The sequence below is a fragment of the Hyla sarda genome, chromosome 4, assembly GCF_029499605.1.
Source record: "Hyla sarda isolate aHylSar1 chromosome 4, aHylSar1.hap1, whole genome shotgun sequence".
NCBI classification, from domain to species: Eukaryota; Metazoa; Chordata; class Amphibia; order Anura; family Hylidae; genus Hyla; species Hyla sarda.
The window spans coordinates 313504069-313526005 of NC_079192.1; the positions used below are offsets into that span (position 1 = coordinate 313504069).

Below are 21937 nucleotides of genomic sequence, written 5' to 3' on the forward strand. Positions count from 1 at the left end.
TTTTTACACTACAGAAATGGTGATGGGAGAAGTATTATCAAGTAGCAATACAACTCTAACCTAAGTCCAATGCTATTAATGTGATGAAATAAAGGTAAGTATACAAGCCACAACAAGGGAATTTTTTTTAATAATAAAGTTTTAAATTTATGAAGGACTAAGGGCTTACAGGTATGTCCTTGAGTCCTGGTACTTAAAGGGGTACTCCGGCCCTAAAATATCTTATCCCCTGTGCAAAGGATTGGGGATAAGATGTCTGATCGCAGGGACCCCCGCAATCTCTTATGCAGCACCCACCTGTCTCAGCTGCATGCAGGGCTTGAGGCTCCATGTCTGAAGCCTCACGACCACAGGGCGGAGTATTGTGATGTCACGATACTCCGGAGTTGTGACATCACGATACTCCAGCCCCGTGGTCGTGAGACTTCAGAAACAGAGCCTCCAGCGCTGTGTGCAGCTGAGACAGGTGGGTGCTACATGAGAGGTTGCGGGGGTCCCCTGCAATCACGGAAGATGTCTAGGGCCAGAGTACCCCTTTAGCCCCTTAACCTTTATAAACATCCATAAGCGGCTCCCGAGGTATGACGCGTGCTCAGCAGGTGAGCGCGCATCATACCCGGTGGGTCCCGGTTGCTATAAGCAACCAGGACCCGTGGCTAATGCCGGACATCACCGATCGGGCTGATATCGGGCATTAACTCTTTAGACGCGGTGATCAAAGTTGATCGCCGCGTCTAAAGTGAAAGTAAAAGCTTCCTGGCAGCTCAGTCGGGCTGATCGGGACCATCGCTGTAAAATCGCGATGTCCCGATCAGCTAGAATGCAACAGGAGGGTTCCTTACCTTCCTCCTGCACGTCTGATTGGCGATTGATTGCTCCAAGCCTGAAATCCAGGCTTGAGCAATCAATGGCAGTGATCAGTACATTGAATCATTGTACTGTATGTTATAGTCCCCTATGGGGACTATAACTCCAAAAAAAGATAAAAAAAAGTTAAGATCAGTTAACCCCTTCCCTAATAAAAGTTTGAATCACCCCCTTTTCCCAATAAAAAAAACGGTAAATAAAAATAAACATATGTGGTATCGCTGCGTGCGTATATGTCTGAACTATCAAAATATATCCTTACTTAAACCCCACGGTCAATGTAGTATGCGCCAAAAAAAATGTTGGTCACTTTTTATACCATAAAAAAAATGCATGGAAAAATGGAAAAATAAAAAAGTTATAGGGGTCAGAATAGGACAATTTTAAATGTATATATTTTCCTGCATGTAGTTATGATTTTTTTCAGAAGCAATACAAAATCAAACCTATATAAGTAGGGTATCCTTTTAACCATATGGACCTACAGAATAAAGAAAATGTGTCATTTTTACCCAAAAATTTACTGTGTAGAAACGGAAGCCCCCAAAATTTACAAAATGGCCTTTTTTTCATTTTGTCGCACACTGATTTTTTTCCGTTTCGTCATAGATTTTGGGGTAAAATGACTGATCTCATTACAAAGTAGAATTGGTGGCACAAAAAATAAGCCATCATATGGATTTGTAGGTGCAAAATTGAAAGTGTTATTATTTTTAGAAGGTGATGAGGAAAAAACAAACATGCAAAAACTGAAAAACCCTGCGTCTTTAAAGGGTTAAGGACGAAAGACATATCTGTATGCCCTGGTCCCATGACCAGGGTTGGAAGCATGCTCACGAGCTGAGCAAGCTTCATACCCAGTGGGTTCTCATCAGCATTTAATGCCAGACATCGCCAATTGGGCCAATACCAGCCATTAACCCTTTAAAATGTGGGAGTTAATGGTGCTGGTTATCTCAGCGATGCTGATCAGGACATCCGCAGCAAAATCGCAATGTCCCGATCAGCTGAGTGGACAGCGGGAGGGCCCACACCTGCCTTCTTGATGTCCGATCGGTGCTCTTAAGCTCTGGCCAGGCTCTGCAGGCTGGAGCAGCAGAGTAACAATAACACTGATCAATGCTGAGCCAAAGCTCAGCATTGAACAGTGTATGCAATCACAAGATTGCATGTTATAGCCTTCTATGGGGACTTAAAAAAAAAAAGTAAAAAAAAAAAGGGAATTAATAAAAGGGAATTAACCCTGTGGTAGCGAGTTGCGATGAGGGCAGATCTTGTTACCCTAGGGTCAGATGGCATGAACCCCTTGTATTCATGATACCAGAGCATGGTTTAGCCTAAAACCACCCGAAGGTATACCGCTGGATCCTGGGCTAGGCACGGGGGCAATAAAGACTCCAACACCAAGTTACGGACAATGGTAGCTTTACTGAGGGTAGACAGTTGGTAAAGTCTATACTGTTCAGCCAGGGCCCAAGGAGGTGACCAGTGACACAGAGACCGTAAGGGCTTGCTAGGACTTGAAGTAGGACTGGACAATTGAATGCAGACCACGCTGACTTAACAAATGACAGGGACTGACTTGACTCATAAAGCTGTGACTTGAATTGATGGTAGCTGCAGGACTTGACTTTGAGGTCTCCAACATTCTGGACACACACACTAGGCATGACTGCACTGGACCTCAGCAAAATCTTGTAAGGAAAAAGAAAGAGCTAGCTCCACCCAGGGCTTATATGGGGGAGACTAGCAGGGAGCTTATAGGTCACCCCTGGGATCACCTGGTCACTGGTACCTCCTGGGTAACAATCACATGACATAACTCTTAAAGATACAACACATAAATACAGAACATAGGTACAGGGGGGGGGGGGACAGGTTCAAGGGGCCCTGGGGACACTGAAGGAGGCTGCCTGACAGGGCAGCAAAGGGTACGGGATGACATCTCCCGTACTAGTCCACCACAACCCCTTCCTAATAAAAGTTTAAATCACCCCCCTTTTCCCATTTTTTTAAATAAAATAAGGTAATCAAAAATAAATGTAATCATGTGGTAGTGCCACGTGCGTAAATGTCTGAACAACTAAAATATAAGGTTAGTTAAACCACACAGTCAATCGCGTACATGTAAAAAAAAAAAATGGCGTATGTAAGTCCAAAACTGCGCATTTTTGGTCACTTCACATACCATAAAAAAATTTATAAAAAGCGATCAAAAAGTCCCATTAAAACAAAAATGGTACCTATAAAAACTACAGATAACCCCGTATGCAGAAATATAAAAAAGTTATAGGGGTCAGAAGATTTTAAACATACTAATTTTGGTACATGTAGTTATAATGTTTTTTTAAAATAGTAAAATCAAATAAAACCTACATAAATTGGGTATCCTTGTAACTGTATGGACTTACAGAAAAAAATATAAGGTGTCACTTTTACCGAAAAGTTCTCTATGTAGAAACGGAAGCCCCCAAGATTTATAAAATGGCATTTTTTTTTTCAATTTCACCTGACAAATATTTTTATTTTGTTTCACTGTAGATTTTGTAATTAAATAATTGATGTCATTACAAAGTACAATTGGTGTTGCAAAAATCCCTTATATGGGTCTGTAGGTGCAAAATTCAATGCATTATGAAGGGGAGGAGGAAACGCGTTATGAAGAAGAGGAGGAAAAAACAAAAGTGCAAAAAGGAAACCTGTCCTAGACCTTAAGGCCAAAATGGGCTTAGTCCTTAAGGGGTTAATGTTGGCTATTATGCTACTTAAAGGGAAACTGTCAGATATTTTCTCCAGCACTATCCCCAGTACTGGTGGATAGCGAAGGAGACGCTGATTAAAATGAGCCCTACCTTACCCGGATCCGCCAGGCCGTTCGCCCGCAATTGTAGTTTTATTCTATGTGTATATCTTGCTGTAACTGGCACAGGCGGGCCTTCTGCAGGTTAACTGGCACTGAGGTCAGCGCCGCTTATGAATATTCATCCCCCCTCCCTCCAGTTAGGAACAGCGAAGAGAGGGAGAACAATTGCGGGCAAACGGCCGGGCGGATCCGGGTAAGGTAGGGCTCATTTTAATCAGCGTCTCCTGCACTATCCACCAGTACTGTGGATAGTGCGGGAGAAAATATCTGACAGTTTTCCTTTAACTGTGATTAATTTTATCCGGTCATTTGGTATGATCCACAGACTGTCAAGGCAGGTGGAAGTGGTATATCCTGCAATACATCCATTACTTTACCTTACTGGTAGCGCAGTACATCAAGACACCACTGACAAGACTGACATTACTTTCAGCAGGCCCTTGCTTATGCTGTCACTTAAGCTTAAAATGCCTCCTAGTTTGCCCAGGGAGTTCCTATGTTCTTAATTTAACTGTGTCACTCTCAGAGAAGTCATTATTTTGCTGCAGGGAACTCCATTTAGAAGAAAAACTTTAACCTATTTTTACCTATGGCTAAAATGTTCACAGTTGGACAGAATGAAAGCAGTAGACATAAAAAAACGAAAATGAAAGAAATTATTTGCTTATCTTTTACCAACATGCAAGAACTATGCACACGAAGACTAAAATACCTACACAAATAAAAAGGATAAAAGCAATACAAACTTCCTGCATATTAGCAGTAAAGGTAACTGGAAATTTACAGTAACTGCTATTGATCAATGACTAGCAGCTGTTTCGCTTACAAATAATAACACCTTTAAAAGAAAAACATCCTGTCAAAATGATTTTTGATATGTGATAGATGCAGTTTACTAGATAACATCAGTAAAGACATGTAAAGCTAGAGCTGAAACTTTGAATGAAAATCTTCTATAGAGCTTTTAAACCACCTTGGCACTGCCCAATGCCTATGGCAATATATTACAACATTACAAACAAAAGTGCTATCAGTTTGGTCAGAATGTAACATATTTACCCCTTAAGGACGCCGCCTTTTTTTTTACCTTAATGAAAAAGCCCAATTTTTCAAATCTGTCCTGTGTCTCTTTATGTGTTACTACCTGTGACCTGCTTTTACTTAGCAACGCAATTCTGAGACAGTTTTTTCATTACATGTTGTACTTTATATTAGGGGAAAATAGTTTATATTAGTGATTGATTCATGCAGCATTTTTTGAGAAAAACTCCAAAATATTGTGAAAAATAATAATTTCTGGTGGCTTTTTTAAAATAATTATTTTATGGAATTTACTGTATGGTAAAAAATTATGTTATTTTTATTCTGTTGGTACAATTATGACGATACACAATTTATATAGCTTTTTTTTATGTTCTTCTTCCCTTTTCTCAACAAAACCCTTTTTTTTCCATTTTTGTGTTGTCATGTTTTGACAGCCATAACTTTTTATTTTTCGTCCAAAGCCATTCTGTGAGGGCTTATTTTTGGTGGACAAGTTGTACTTTTTATTGGTACCATTTTTGTGATTCATTCTACCTTTGATCTTTTTTAGACCACAATTTGTGTTTTTTTTTTTTTTTTTTGTTCTTTTTACGCCTTTCACCGTGTGAGATAGATACAATTATCAATTTATTGAACAAGTCATTATGGATGTGGCAATACCTATTATATATAGGTTTGGGCATTTATTAATTAATTTATTTTTTTGGATGACAATATATGGTTTTATTGGGAAAGGGGTATCTATCTTTTTTTTACACTTTATTAATTTATTCAAAACCTTTTTTTATTTTTTGTGGCTGGACCTAACAGGCTGCCATACTAGGTAGACAGGAGGCCATCAGCTGGCCTCCTGTTGCCATGGCAACCAACAGGATCCCACCATCGTAGGATCACTGTTGGTGGCAAGGGGGAACCCCCATAGATTCCATGATCAGGACTGATCACGGCATCTATTGGGTTAATGATGCCGAGACCGTCGCAATCCTGGTCTCAGCAGCTGCAGCGGGACCCTGTCTGTGGTTGACAGCCGGGTGCCTCCAGCAATCTCCTGCAGCGCATCGCGCAGAGCAGGAGATCACTAGGATGTATGCATACGTCCAGTTGCCCTAACAAGTTAGCAACTTGGACGTATACACACGTCCTGGAGCGGCAAGGAGTTAACTCTAATAATATATTAGTGAGGTTGTAAATAGACATACACTCATGTTATTCAGCCTATTCTTCGCTAATGTTGAATTAGTGGACTAAAAAGGCAGTTTTTGTAGCCTTTGGAAAAAAATAACATCCTTCTTAACTCCAAATGCAATTATTTGAAAAAAATCTTGGATCAAAACCAAGTTAGTAATCTAGTATATATAATAAAATCACATTGTCACGATGCCGGCTGGCAGGTAGTGGATCCTCTGTGCCAGAGAGGGATTGGCGTGGACCGTGCTAGTGGACCGGTTCTAAGCCACTACTGGTTTTCACCAGAGCCCGCCGCAAAGCGGGATGGTCTTGCTGCGGCGGTAGTGACCAGGTCGTATCCACTAGCAACGGCTCACCTCTCTGGCTGCTGAAGATAGGCGCGGTACAAGGGAGTAGGCAAAAGCAAGGTCGGACGTAGCAGAAGGTCGGGGCAGGCAGCAAGGATCGTAGTCAGGGGCAACGGCAGAAGGTCTGGAAACACAGGCAAGGAACACACAAGGAACGCTTTCACTGGCACTAAGGCAACAAGATCCGGCAAGGGAGTGCAGGGGAAGTGAGGTGATATAGGGAAGTGCACAGGTGAACACACTAATTGGGACCACTGCGCCAATCAGCGGCGCAGTGGCCCTTTAAATCGCAGAGACCCGGCGCGCGCGCGCCCTAGGGAGCGGGGCCGCGCGCGCCGGGACAGAACAGACGGAGAGCGAGTCAGGTAGGGGAGCCGGGGTGCGCATCGCGAGCGGGCGCTACCCGCATCGCGAATCGCATCCCGGCTGGCAGCGGAATCGCAGCGCCCCGGGTCAGAGGACGTGACCGGAGCGCTGCCGCGGGGAGAGTGAAGCGAGCGCTCCGGGGAGGAGCGGGGACCCGGAGCGCTCGGCGTAACAGTACCCCCCCCCTTGGGTCTCCCCCTCTTCTTAGAGCCTGAGAACCTGAGGAGCAGACTTTTGTCTAGGATGTTGTCCTCAGGTTCCCAGGATCTCTCTTCAGGACCACAACCCTCCCAGTCCACTAAAAAAAAATTTTTCCCTCTGACCTTTTTGGCAGCTAAAATTTCTTTGACCGAGAAGATGTCCGAGGAGCCGGAAACAGGAGTGGGAGGAACAGATTTGGGAGAAAAACGGTTGAGGATGAGTGGTTTGAGAAGAGAGACGTGAAAGGCATTAGGGATACGAAGAGAGGGAGGAAGAAGAAGTTTATAAGAGACAGGATTAATTTGACACAAAATTTTGAAAGGACCAAGATAGCGTGGTCCCAACTTGTAGCTAGGGACACGGAAGCGGACATATTTAGCGGAGAGCCATACCTTGTCTCCAGGGGAAAAAATGGGGGGAGCTCTTCTTTTCTTATCCGCGAACTTCTTCATGCGTGATGAAGCCTGTAAGAGAGAATTTTGGGTCTCTCTCCATATGATGGAAAGGTCACGAGAAATTTCATCCACAGCGGGCAGACCAGAGGGCAAGGGAGTAGGGAGGGGGGGAAGAGGGTGACGGCCGTACACCACGAAAAATGGGGATTTGGAGGAAGACTCAGAGACCCTGAAGTTATACGAGAATTCGGCCCATGGGAGGAGATCTGCCCAGTCATCCTGGCGGGAGGAAACAAAATGTCGCAAATAATCACCCAAGATCTGGTTAATCCTTTCTACTTGTCCATTGGACTGGGGATGATATGCAGAAGAAAAATTTAATTTAATCTTGAGTTGTTTACAGAGAGCCCTCCAGAATTTAGACACGAATTGGACGCCTCTATCCGAGACAATCTGCGTAGGCAACCCGTGAAGACGAAAAATGTGTACAAAAAATTGTTTAGCCAACTGAGGCGCAGAAGGAAGACCAGGAAGAGGGATGAAATGTGCCATTTTGGAGAATCGATCAACGACCACCCAAATAACAGTGTTGCCACGGGAAGGGGGTAAATCAGTAATAAAATCCATACCAATCAGAGACCAAGGCTGTTCGGGGACAGGCAGAGGATGAAGAAAACCAGCGGGCTTCTGGCGAGGAGTCTTATCCCGGGCACAGATAGTGCAGGCTCGCACAAAGTCCACAACATCCGTCTCCAGAGTCGGCCACCAATAGAAGCGGGAGATGAGTTGCACAGATTTCTTGATACCCGCATGACCTGCGAGATGGGAGGAGTGACCCCATTTGAGGATTCCGAGGCGTTGGCGAGGAGAAACAAAGGTCTTTCCTGGAGGAGTCTGCCTGATGGAGGCAGGAGAAGTGGAGATCAGGCAGTCAGGTGGAATGATGTGTTGCGGAGAGAGTTCAACTTCTGAGGCATCCGAGGAACGAGAGAGAGCATCGGCCCTAATGTTCTTATCGGCAGGACGAAAGTGAATCTCAAAATTAAATCGGGCAAAGAACAGAGACCACCGGGCCTGGCGAGGATTCAGCCATTGGGCAGACTGGAGGTAGGAGAGGTTCTTGTGGTCGGTGTAGATAATAACAGGAGAACTTGATCCCTCCAGCAGATGCCTCCATTCCTCAAGTGCTAATTTAATGGCTAGAAGCTCTCGATCCCCGATGGAGTAGTTCCTCTCCGCTGGAGAGAAGGTCCTAGAGAAAAAACCACAAGTGACAGCATGCCCGGAAGAATTTTTTTGTAGAAGAACAGCTCCAGCTCCCACTGAGGAGGCATCAACCTCCAATAGGAAGGGTTTGGAAGGGTCAGGTCTGGAGAGGACGGGAGCCGAAGAAAAGGCAGACTTGAGTCGTTTAAAGGCGTCTTCTGCTTGAGGAGGCCAGGACTTGGGATCAGCATTTTTTTTGGTTAAAGCCACGATAGGAGCCACAATGGTAGAAAAATGTGGAATAAATTGCCTGTAATAATTGGCGAACCCCAAAAAGCGTTGGATAGCACGGAGTCCGGAGGGGCGTGGCCAATCTAAGACGGCAGAGAGTTTGTCTGGATCCATCTGTAGTCCCTGGCCAGAGACCAAATATCCTAGAAAAGGAAGAGATTGGCATTCAAACAGACATTTCTCAATTTTGGCATAGAGTTGGTTGTCACGAAGTCTCTGAAGAACCATACGGACATGCTGGCGGTGTTCTTCTAGATTGGCAGAAAAAATTAGGATATCGTCCAGATATACAACAACACAGGAGTATAACAGATCACGAAAAATTTCATTGACAAAGTCTTGGAAGACGGCAGGGGCGTTGCACAGTCCAAAGGGCATGACCAGATACTCAAAGTGTCCATCTCTGGTGTTAAATGCCGTTTTCCACTCGTCCCCCTCTCTGATGCGGATGAGGTTATAGGCGCCTCTTAAGTCCAATTTAGTGAAGATGTGGGCACCTTGGAGGCGATCAAAGAGTTCAGAGATGAGGGGTAAGGGGTAGCGGTTCTTAACCGTGATTTTATTAAGACCGCGGTAGTCAATGCAAGGACGTAGGGAGCCATCTTTTTTGGACACAAAGAAAAATCCGGCTCCGGCAGGAGAGGAGGATTTACGGATAAAGCCCTTTTTTTAGATTCTCCTGGACGTATTCGGACATGGCAAGAGTCTCTGGGGCAGAGAGAGGATAAATTCTGCCCCGGGGTGGAGTAGTGCCCGGGAGGAGGTCGATAGGGCAATTATAAGGCCTGTGAGGAGGTAGAGTCTCAGCTTGTTTTTTGCAGAAAACATCCGCGAAGTCCATATAGGCCTTAGGGAGACCGGTTACTGGAGGAACCACAGAGTTACGGCAAGGGTTACTGGGAACCGGTTTTAGACAGTTCTTGGAACAAGAGGACCCCCAACTCTTGATCTCCCCAGTGGACCAATCCAGGGTAGGGGAATGAAGTTGAAGCCAGGGAAGTCCAAGGAGAATTTCCGAGGTGCAATTGGGGAGGACCAAAAGTTCAATCCTCTCATGATGAGATCCGATGCTCATAAGAAGGGGCTCCGTGCGGAAACGTATGGTACAGTCCAATCTTTCATTATTTACACAATTGATGTAGAGGGGTCTGGCGAGACTGGTCACCGGGATGTTGAACCTGTTGACGAGAGAGGCCAAAATAAAATTTCCTGCAGATCCAGAGTCCAAGAAGGCCACTGTAGAGAAGGAGAAGGCAGAGGCAGACATCCGCACAGGCACAGTAAGACGTGGAGAAGCAGAGTAGACATCAAGGACTGTCTCACCTTTGTGCGGAGTCAGCGTACGTCTTTCCAGGCGGGGAGGACGGATAGGACAATCTCTCAGGAAGTGTTCGGTACTAGCACAGTACAGGCAGAGGTTCTCCATACGGCGTTGTGTCCTCTCTTGAGGTGTCAGGCGAGACCGGTCGACCTGCATAGCCTCCACGGCGGGAGGCACAGGAACAGATTGCAGGGGACCAGAGGAGAGAGGAGCCGAGGAGAAGAAACGCCTCGTGCGAACAGAGTCCATATCTTGGCGGAGTTCCTGACGCCTTTCGGAAAAACGCATGTCAATGCGAGTGGCTAGGTGAATAAGTTCATGTAGATTAGCAGGAATTTCTCGTGCGGCCAGAACATCTTTAACCCCTTAAGGACGCAGGACGTAAATGTACGTCCTGGTGAGGTGGTACTTAACGCACCAGGACGTACATTTACGTCCTAAGCATAACCGCGGGCATTGGAGCGATGCCCGTGTCATGCGCGGCTGATCCCGGCTGCTGATCGCAGCCAGGGACCCGCCGGCAATGGCCGACGCCCGCGATCTCGCGGGCGTCCGCCATTAACCCCTCAGGTGCCGGGATCAATACAGATCCCGGCATCTGCGGGAGTTCGCGATTAAAATGAACGATCGGATCGCCCGCAGCGCTGCTGCGGGGATCCGATCATTCATAACGCCGCACGGAGGTCCCCTCTCCTTCCTCCGTGCGGCTCCCGGCGTCTCCTGCTCTGGTCTGTGATCGAGCAGACCAGAGCAGGAGATGACCGATAATACTGATCTGTTCTATGTCCTATACATAGAACAGATCAGTATTAGCAATCATGGTATTGCTATGAATAGTCCCCTATGGGGACTATTCAAGTGTAAAAAAAAATGTAAAAAAATGTAAAAGTAAAAGTAAAAAAAAAGTGAAAAATCCCCTCCCCCAATAAAAAAGTAAAACGTCCGTTTTTTCCTATTTTACCCCCAAAAAGCGTAAAAAACATTTTTTATAGACATATTTGGTATCGCCGCGTGCGTAAATGTCCGAACTATTAAAATAAAATGTTAATGATCCCGTACGGTGAACGGCGTGAACGAAAAAAAATTAAAAAAGTCCAAAATTCCTACTTTTTTAATACATTTTATTAAAAAAAAAATTATAAAAAATGTATTAAAAGTTTTTTATATACAAATGTGGTATCAAAAAAAAGTACAGATCATGGCGCAAAAAATGAGCCCCCATACCGCCGCTTATACGGAAAAATAAAAAAGTTATAGGTCATCAAAATAAAGGGATTATAAACGTACTAATTTGGTTAAAAAGTTTGTGATTTTTTTTAAGCGCAACAATAATATAAAAGTATATAATAATGGGTATCATTTTAATCGTATTGACCCTCAGAATAAAGAACACACGTCATTTTTACCAGAAATTGTACAGCGTGAAAACAAAACCTTCCAAAATTAGCAAAATTGCGTTTTTCGTTTTAATTTCCCCACAAAAATAGTGTTTTTTGGTTGCGCCATACATTTTATGATATAATGAGTGATGTCATTACAAAGGAAAACTGGTCGCGCAAAAAACAAGCCCTCATACTAGTCTGTGGATGAAAATATAAAAGAGTTATGATTTTTAGAAGGCGAGGAGGAAAAAATGAAAACGTAAAAATTAAATTGTCTGAGTCCTTAAGGCCAAAATGGGCTGAGTCCTTAAGGGGTTAATGTTGCTGGATAGGCCTTTTTTGAAGGTCGCGCAGAGGGCCTCATTATTCCAGGACAATTCTGAAGCAAGAGTACGGAATTGTACGGCATACTCGCCAACGGAAGAATTACCCTGGACCAGGTTCAACAGGGCAGTCTCAGCAGAAGAGGCTCGGGCAGGTTCCTCAAAGACACTTTGGATTTCCGAGAAGAAGGAGTGTACAGAGGCAGTGACGGGGTCATTGCGGTCCCAGAGCGGTGTGGCCCATGACAGGGCTTTTCCGGACAGAAGGCTGACTACGAAAGCCACCTTAGACCTTTCAGTGGGAAACAGGTCCGACATCATCTCCAGATGCAGGGAACATTGGGAAAGAAAGCCACGGCAAAACTTAGAGTCCCCATCAAATTTATCCGGCAAGGATAAGCGTATCCCAGGAGCGGCCACTCGCTGCGGAGGAGGTGCAGGAGCTGGCGGAGGAGATGACTGCTGAAGCTGTGGTAGTAACTGTTGTAGCATAACGGTCAGTTGAGACAGCTGTTGGCCTTGTTGCGCTATCTGTTGTGACTGCTGGGCGACCACCGTGGTGAGGTCAGCGACAACTGGCAGAGGAACTTCAGCGGGATCCATGGCCGGATCTACTGTCACGATGCCGGCTGGCAGATAGTGGATCCTCTGTGCCAGAGAGGGATTGGCGTGGACCGTGCTAGTGGACCGGTTCTAAGCCACTACTGGTTTTCACCAGAGCCCGCCTCAAAGCGGGATGGTCTTGCTGCGGCGGTAGTGACCAGGTCGTATCCACTAGCAACGGCTCACCTCTCTGGCTGCTGAAGATAGGCGCGGTACAAGGGAGTAGGCAAAAGCAAGGTCGGACGTAGCAGAAGGTCGGGGCAGGCAGCAAGGATCGTAGTCAGGGGCAACGGCAGAAGGTCTGGAAACACAGGCAAGGAACACACAAGGAACGCTTTCACTGGCACTAAGGCAACAAGATCCGGCAAGGGAGTGCAGGGGAAGTGAGGTGATATAGGGAAGTGCACAGGTGAACACACTAATTGGGACCACTGCGCCAATCAGCGGCGCAGTGGCCCTTTAAATCGCAGAGACCCGGCGCGCGCGCGCCCTAGGGAGCGGGGCCGCGCGCGCCGGGACAGAACAGACGGAGAGCGAGTCAGGTAGGGGAGCCGGGGTGCGCATCGCGAGCGGGCGCTACCCGCATCGCGAATCGCATCCCGGCTGGCAGCGGAATCGCAGCGCCCCGGGTCAGAGGACGTGACCGGAGCGCTGCCGCGGGGAGAGTGAAGCGAGCGCTCCGGGGAGGAGCGGGGACCCGGAGCGCTCGGCGTAACACACATTAGTCTGATGTGAACATTTAATTTATCTAAAGGGGATGTCAGGAGGGGATTTATTTTAAATTTTTAAATTTTTGCAAAAAAAAAAAAACAGATGCTAAAAAAATTAAATACATAAATAAATAAATGAACACAGGTTACCTGCTACAAATAGTGATTGGTTTGTTTTTTCTTCAGGGTTAGAAAGTAATAAAAAAAAAAGCAGAGAGCAGCAGGGATAGGAACAGCAAGTGTGGGGATTGGGGAAGAAGGGTATGTTTTATTTTTTAATGTTTCTTTTCTTACTCCTTGGGTCCTTTCTAAATGACCTCTGGGGTTTCTCACTATGGGTTTGAGCCTCTGCAAAATTCCTGCAGCTGAATTTTCTCAGCCGAAAATTCGCAGCAGACCCGATTGAGGTCAATATAACCCACTGAGGCTCAAATTTGCATTGAATGTATCGTGAATGTATCCTAAGGGTAGGGTCACACGTATTGGATCCGCAGCATATTTTACACTGTGGATCCACCGCCGATGATCCAACCCTAGAGTGTGCCTCCTGCTGTGCCTGTCTGCTCGTAGCGGCAATGCCAGATCAAAACACAATGCCTAATAGCTGCATGATGCTACTGTTATTGCAGCAATGTCATACATGTATTGAAAATCTTGTACCTGTCCTTTCTCGTCTCTAAGCAGTATACTTCTGAGACAATTGTCCAGGGAGTGGAAGAAGTGCACTGGGGAGCAGAACATGTATGCTCCCAGGAGAACTCTTTTAAATTTCAAAGAAATAATACATATATATATATATATATATATATATATATATATATATATATATATATATATACATACAGTGGGGAAAAAAATTTTTTTGTCAGCCAGCAATTGTGCAAGTTCTCCCACTTAAAAAGATGAGAGTGGCCTGTGTTACGCCGAGCGCTCCGGGTCCCCGCTCCTCCCCGGAGCGCTCGCTACACCCTCGCTACTGCAGCGCCCCGGTCAGATCCACTGACCGGGTGCGCTGCGATACCGCCTCCAGCCGGGATGCGATTCGCGATGCGGGTGGCGCCCGCTCGCGATGCGCACCCCGGCTCCCGTACCTGACTCGCTCTCCGTCGGTCCTGTCCCGGCGCGCGCGGCCCCGCTCCCTAGGGCGCGCGCGCGCCGGGTCTCTGCGATTTAAAGGGCCACTGCGCCGCTGATTGGCGCAGTGGTTCTAATTAGTGTCTTCACCTGTGCACTCCCTATGTATACCTCACTTCCCCTACACTCCCTCGCCGGATCTTGTTGCCATTGTGCCAGTGAAAGCGTTCCTTGTGTGTTCCTAGCCTGTGTTCCAGACCTCCTGCCGTTGCCCCTGACTACGATCCTTGCTGCCTGCCCCGACCTTCTGCTACGTCCGACCTTGCTTCTGTCTACTCCCTTGTACCGCGCCTATCTTCAGCAGTCAGAGAGGTTGAGCCGTTGCTAGTGGATACGACCTGGTCACTACCGCCGCAGCAAGACCATCCCCCCTTGCGGCGGGCTCTGGTGAACACCAGTAGTGACTTAGAACCGGTCCACTAGCACGGTCCACGCCAATCCCTCTCTGGCACAGAGGATCCACCTCCTGCCAGCCGGCATCGTGACAGTAGATCCGGCCATGGATCCCGCTGAAGTTCCTCTGCCAGTTGTCGCCGACCTCACCACGGTGGTCGTCCAGCAGTCACAACAGATAGCGCAACAAGGCCACCAGCTGTCTCAACTGACCGTGATGCTACAGCAGCTACTACCACAGCTTCAGCAATCATCTCCTCCGCCAGCTCCTGCACCTCCTCCGCAGTGAGTGGCCGCTTCTGGCCTACGACTATCCTTGCCGGATAAATTTGATGGGGACTCTAAATTTTGCCGTGGCTTTCTTTCTCAATGTTCCCTGCACTTGGAGATGATGTCGGACCAGTTTCCTACTGAAAGGTCTAAGGTGGCTTTCGTAGTCAGCCTTCTGTCTGGAAAAGCTCTGTCATGGGCCACACCGCTCTGGGACCGCAATGACCCCGTCACTGCCTCTGTACACTCCTTCTTCTCGGAAATTCGAAGTGTCTTTGAGGAACCTGCCCGAGCCTCTTCTGCTGAGACTGCCCTGTTGAACCTGGTCCAGGGTAATTCTTCCGTTGGCGAGTACGCCGTACAATTCCGTACTCTTGCTTCAGAACTATCCTGGAATAATGAGGCCCTCTGCGCGACCTTTAAAAAAGGCCTATCCAGCAACATTAAAGATGTTCTGGCCGCACGAGAAATCCCTGCTAACCTACATGAACTCATTCATCTAGCCACTCGCATTGACATGCGTTTTTCCGAAAGGCGTCAGGAGCTCCGCCAGGATATGGACTTTGTTCGCACGAGGCGTTTTTTCTCCCCGGCTCCTCTCTCCTCTGGTCCCCTGCAATCCGTTCCTGTGCCTCCCGCCGTGGAGGCTATGCAGGTCGACCGGTCTCGCCTGACACCTCAAGAGAGGACACGACGCCGCATGGAGAATCTCTGCCTGTACTGTGTCGGTACCGAACACTTCCTGAAGGATTGTCCTATCCGTCCTCCCCACCTGGAAAGACACCGCACAAAGGTGAGACAGTCCTTGATGTCAACTCTGCTTCTCCACGTCTTACTGTGCCTGTGCGGATATCTGCCTCTACCTTCTCCTTCTCTACTATGGCCTTCTTGGATTCCGGATCTGCAGGAAATTTTATTTTGGCCTCTCTCATCAACAGGTTCAACATCCCGGTGACCAGTCTCGCCAGAGCCCTCTACATCAATTGTGTTAACAATGAAAGATTGGACTGTACCATACGTTTCCGCACGGAGCCCCTCCTAATGTGCATCGGACCTCATCACGAAAAAATTTAGTTTTTGGTCCTCCCCAATTGTACTTCCGAAATTCTCCTTGGACTACCCTGGCTTCAACACCATTCCCCAACCCTGGATTGGTCCACTGGGGAGATCAAGAGTTGGGGTACCTCTTGTTTCAAGGACTGCCTTAAACCGGTTCCCAGTACTCCTTGCCATGACCCTGTGGTTTCCCCTGTAACCGGTCTCCCTAAGGCCTATATGGACTTTGCGGATGTATTTTGCAAAAAACAAGCTGAGACTCTACCTCCTCACAGGCCTTATGACTGTCCTATTGACCTCCTCCCGGGCACTACTCCACCCAGGGGCAGAATTTATCCTCTCTCCGCCCCAGAGACCCTTGCTATGTCTGAGTACATCCAGGAAAATTTAAAAAAGGGCTTTATCCGCAAATCCTCCTCTCCTGCCGGAGCCGGATTTTTCTTTGTGTCCAAAAAAGATGGCTCCCTACGTCCTTGCATTGACTACCGCGGTCTTAATAAAATCACGGTAAAGAACCGCTACCCTCTACCTCTTATCTCTGAACTCTTTGATCGCCTCCAAGGTGCCCACATCTTTACCAAACTGGACTTAAGAGGTGCTTATAATCTCATCCGCATCAGAGAGGGGGATGAATGGAAAACGGCATTTAACACTAGAGATGGACACTTTGAGTATCTGGTCATGCCCTTTGGCCTGTGCAACGCCCCTGCCGTCTTCCAAGACTTTGTTAATGAAATTTTTCGTGATCTCTTATATTCCTGTGTTGTTGTGTATCTGGACGATATCCTGATTTTTTCTGCCAACCTAGAAGAACACCGCCAGCATGTCCGCATGGTTCTTCAGAGACTTTGTGACAATCAACTTTATGCCAAGATGGAGAAATGTCTGTTTGAATGTCAATCTCTTCCTTTCCTAGGATACTTGGTCTCTGGCCAGGGACTACAAATGGATCCAGACAAACTCTCTGCCGTCCTAGATTGGCCACGCCCCTCCGGACTCCGTGCTATCCAACGTTTTTTGGGGTTCGCCAATTATTACAGACAATTTATTCCACATTTTTCCACCATTGTGGCTGCTATCGTGGCTTTAACCAAAAAGAATGCCAATCCTAAGTCATGGCCTCCTCAAGCGGAAGACGCCTTTAAACAGCTCAAGTCTGCCTTTTCTTCTGCTCCCGTGCTCTCCAGACCTGACCCATCTAAACCCTTCCTATTGGAGGTAGATGCCTCCTCAGTTGGAGCGGGAGCGGTCCTTCTACAAAAAAATTCTTCCGGGCATGCTGTTACTTGTGGTTTTTTTTCTAGGACCTTCTCTCCGGCGGAGAGGAACTACTCCATCGGGGATCGAGAGCTACTAGCCATTAAATTAGCACTTGAGGAATGGAGGCATCTGCTGGAGGGATCAAGATTTCCAGTTATTATTTACACCGATCACAAGAATCTCTCCAATCTCCAGTCTGCCCAACGGCTGAATCCTCGCCAGGCCAGGTGGTCTCTGTTCTTTGCCCGATTTAATTTTGAAATTCACTTTCGGCCTGCCGATAAGAACATTAGGGCCGATGCTCTCTCTCGTTCCTCGGATGCCTCGGAAGTAGAGCTCTCTCCGCAACACATCATTCCTCCTGACTGCCTGATCTCCACTTCTCCAGCCTCCATCAGGCAAACTCCTCCAGGGAAGACCTTCGTCACTCCACGCCAACGTCTCGGAATCCTCAAATGGGGTCACTCCTCCCATCTCGCAGGCCATGCGGGCATCAAGAAATCCGTGCAACTCATCTCTCGTTTCTATTGGTGGCCGACTCTGGAGACGGATGTTGTTGATTTTGTGCGGGCCTGCACTGTCTGTGCCCGGGATAAGACTCCTCGCCAGAAGCCCGCTGGTCATCTTCATCCTCTGCCTGTCCCCGAACAGCCTTGGTCTCTGATTGGTATGGACTTTATTACAGACTTACCCCCATCCCGTGGCAACACTGTTGTTTGGGTAGTCGTTGATCGATTCTCCAAGATGGCACATTTCATCCCTCTTCCTGGTCTTCCTTCAGCGCCTCAGTTGGCAAAACTATTTTTTGTACACATTTTTCGTCTTCACGGGTTGCCCACGCAGATCGTCTCGGATAGAGGCGTCCAATTCGTGTCAAAATTCTGGAGGGCTCTCTGTAAACAACTCAAGATTAAATTAAACTTTTCTTCTGCTTATCATCCTCAATCCAATGGGCAAGTAGAAAGAATTAACCAGGTCCTGGGTGATTATTTACGGCATTTTGTTTCCTCCCGCCAGGATGACTGGGCAGATCTTCTACCATGGGCCGAATTCTCGTATAACTTCAGAGTCTCTGAATCTTCTTCCAAATCCCCATTTTTCGTGGTGTACGGCCGTCACCCTCTTCCCCCCCTCCCTACTCCCTTGCCCTCTGGTTTGCCCGCTGTGGATGAAATAACTCGTGATCTTTCCACCATATGGAAAGAGACCCAAAATTCTCTCTTACAGGCTTCATCACGCATGAAGAAGTTTGCTGATAAGAAAAGAAGAGCTCCCCCCATTTTTTCTCCAGGAGACAAGGTATGGCTCTCCGCTAAATATGTCCGCTTCCGTGTTCCTAGCTACAAATTGGGACCACGCTATCTTGGTCCTTTCAAAATTTTGTGCCAGATTAATCCTGTCTCTTACAAACTTCTTCTTCCTCCTTCTCTTCGTATTCCTAATGCCTTTCACGTTTCTCTTCTTAAACCACTCATCATCAACCGTTTCTCTCCCAAACTTGTTTCTCCCACTCCTGTTTCCGGCTCCTCGGACATCTTCTCAGTAAAGGAGATACTGGCCTCCAAGAAGGTCAGAGGGAAAACCTTTTTTTTGGTCGATTGGGAGGGCTGTGGTCCTGAAGAGAGATCCTGGGAACCTGAGGACAATATCCTAGACAAAAGTCTGCTCCTCAGGTTCTCAAGCTCTAAGAAGAGGGGGAGACCCAAGGGGGGGGGTACTGTTACGCCGAGCGCTCCGGGTCCCCGCTCCTCCCCGGAGCGCTCGCTACACCCTCGCTACTGCAGCGCCCCGGTCAGATCCACTGACCAGGTGCGCTGCGATACCGCCTCCAGCCGGGATGCGATTCGCGATGCGGGTGGCGCCCGCTCGCGATGCGCACCCCGGCTCCCGTACCTGACTCGCTCTCCGTCGGTCCTGTCCCGGTGCGCGCGGCCCCGCTCCCTAGGGCGCGCGCGCGCCGGGTCTCTGCGATTTAAAGGGCCACTGCGCCGCTGATTGGCGCAGTGGTTCTAATTAGTGTCTTCACCTGTGCACTCCCTATGTATACCTCACTTCCCCTGCACTCCCTCGCCGGATCTTGTTGCCATTGTGCCAGTGAAAGCGTTCCTTGTGTGTTCCTAGCCTGTGTTCCAGACCTCCTGCCGTTGCCCCTGACTACGATCCTTGCTGCCTGCCCCGACCTTCTGCTACGTCCGACCTTGCTTCTGTCTACTCCCTTGTACCGCGCCTATCTTCAGCAGTCAGAGAGGTTGAGCCGTTGCTAGTGGATACGACCTGGTCACTACCGCCGCAGCAAGACCATCCCCCCTTGCGGCGGGCTCTGGTGAACACCAGTAGTGACTTAGAACCGGTCCACTAGCACGGTCCACGCCAATCCCTCTCTGGCACAGAGGATCCACCTCCTGCCAGCCGGCATCGTGACAGCCTGTAATTTTCATCATAGGTATACCTCCACTATGAGACACATAATGAGAAAAAAAATCCATAAAATCACATTGTCTTATTTTTTTTATAATATATTTGCAAATTATGGTGGAAAAAAAGTATTTGGTCATTAACAAAAGTTCCTCTCAATACTTTGTTATATACCCTTTGTTGGCAATCATGGAGGTCAAATGTTTTATGTAAGTCTTCACAAGGTTTTCACACACTGTTGTTGGTATTTTGGCCCATTCCTCCAAGCAGATCTCCTCTAGAGCAATGATGTTTTGGGGCTGTCGCTGGGCAACACAAACTTTCAACTTCCTCCAAAGTTTTTCTATGATGTTGAGATCTGGAGACTGGCTAGGCCACTCAAGGACCTTGAAATACTTCTTACGAAGCCACTCCTTCAAATAACAGCCCCAATGCATGATGTTTCCACCCCCCATGCTTCACAGTAAGTATGGTGGTCTTTGGATGCAACTCAGCATTCTTTCACCTCCAAACATGACGAGTTGAGCTTTTTACCAAAAAGTGCTACTTTGGTTTCATCTGACCATATGAAATTCTCCCAATACTCTTCTGGATCATCCAAATGCTCTCTAGCAAACTTCAGATGGGCCTGGACATGTACTGGCTTAAGCAGGGGGACACGTCTGGCATGATTTGAGTCCCTGGCGGCGTAATGTGTTACTGATGGTAGCCTTTGTTACTTTGGTTCCAGCTCTATGCAGGTCATTCACTAGGTCCCCCCATGTTTCTGGGATTGTTGCTCACCATTCTTGTGATCATTTTGACACCACGGGGTGAGATCTTGTGTGAAGCCCCAGATCGAGGGAAATACTCAGTGGTCTTGTATGTCTTCTATTTTCTAATAACTTCTCCCACAGTCGATTTCTTCACACCAAGCTGCTTGCCTATTGCAGATTCAGTCTTCCAAGCCTGGTGCAGGTCTACAATTTTGTTTCTAGTATCTTTTGACAGCCCCTTTTGTCTTGTCCATAGTGGAATGTGGAGTGTGACTGATTGAGGTTGTAGACAGGTGTCTTTTATTCTGATAACAAGTTCAAACAGGTGCCAATAATACAGGTAACGAGTGGAGGACAGAGGAGGTTTGCAGGTGACCAAATGCATATTTTCCACCATAATTTGCTAATAAATTATTTAAAAATCAGACAATGTGATTTTCTGTATTTTTTTTCTTATTCTGTCTCCCATTGTTGAGGTATGCCTATGGTGAAAATTACAGGCCTCTCTCATCTTTTTAAGTGGGAGAACTTGCACAATTGATGGCTGACTAAATACCTTTTCCCCCCACTGTATATGCATATATATATATATATATATATATATATATATATATATATACACACTTTTTCCCCCTCTCTCCCTCACCACAGGCATTATCTACGTGTCGGTCCACCACTGCAGGCACTTCCAGGTGACCTGCACCAAGAAGGCAGCGGTGGTGGGACAGTGAAGAGGAAAATAGAAAGTTTCCTTTTCTACTTAACGAGGCCCTGATCACATTTTAATAGGAAATAAAAAATAAAAAGATTCCCCACAATACCCTTTATGGTCGATGCACATGTACAGTATCCTAAGCAGATTTAATGCATAGGATTTGATACGTATGATTTGATGCTGCAGATTTTAATGTAATAAATCCAAAGAAAAGGGGCAAAGTAGTACCAATATACATTCAGTCAGGTGTGTTAGTAACTAACAAAAGATCCTATATACACACTTGAACATCCACTCCATATGTTAATAATAAACTTTGTTGAGAACATCATTTGATAAAAACAGTTAAAAAGGACAGTATAGCCAGACAAAAGCTGGAGTTGGTAAGGTAGGTAATGTATCATTAATTAACATAAATGCAAACACAGCATAGCTATTCCTGTCTAGAGAGTAGGGCCACCAGTATAACAAGAATTATAAGTTACACATAAAAGTCATGCAAGAATTGCACAGATATCAATACCTAAATAAGGAGGTCACTGAACAAATGGCCTCCAGCGAGTGTTCAGGAGGGAAGGGGAGTAACAAGGTGCAGATAAGAGCCCAGATAAAGCTGCGGGATAACAATCAATGCCCGCACGTCTTGAGCACAATGAGCAACATAATTATAGAGCTTCCCCACTCACAGAACACAGGCTGGGAGACATAGACAGTGTACCTACCCACACAACGCCAGTACCCCAATGTTGTTTCGCCGTTTGGGGTACTCCCAGAGGAAGCCAAACGGCGAAACAACGTTGGGGTACTGGCGTTGTGTGGGTAGGTACACTGT

General features: G+C 46.9%; 1 long non-coding RNA gene across 1 annotated transcript in view; it reads left to right on the forward strand.

Annotated features, from left to right (window-relative positions):
* Nucleotides 1–446: 446 nt before the first annotated feature.
* Nucleotides 447–21937, forward strand: part of LOC130367042 (uncharacterized) — a 50143-nt gene continuing 28652 nt past the window's right edge. The window contains exon 1 of the long non-coding RNA XR_008892052.1: nt 447–466. This is a non-coding gene — a long non-coding RNA (uncharacterized LOC130367042). The remainder of the gene's footprint in view (nt 467–21937) is intronic.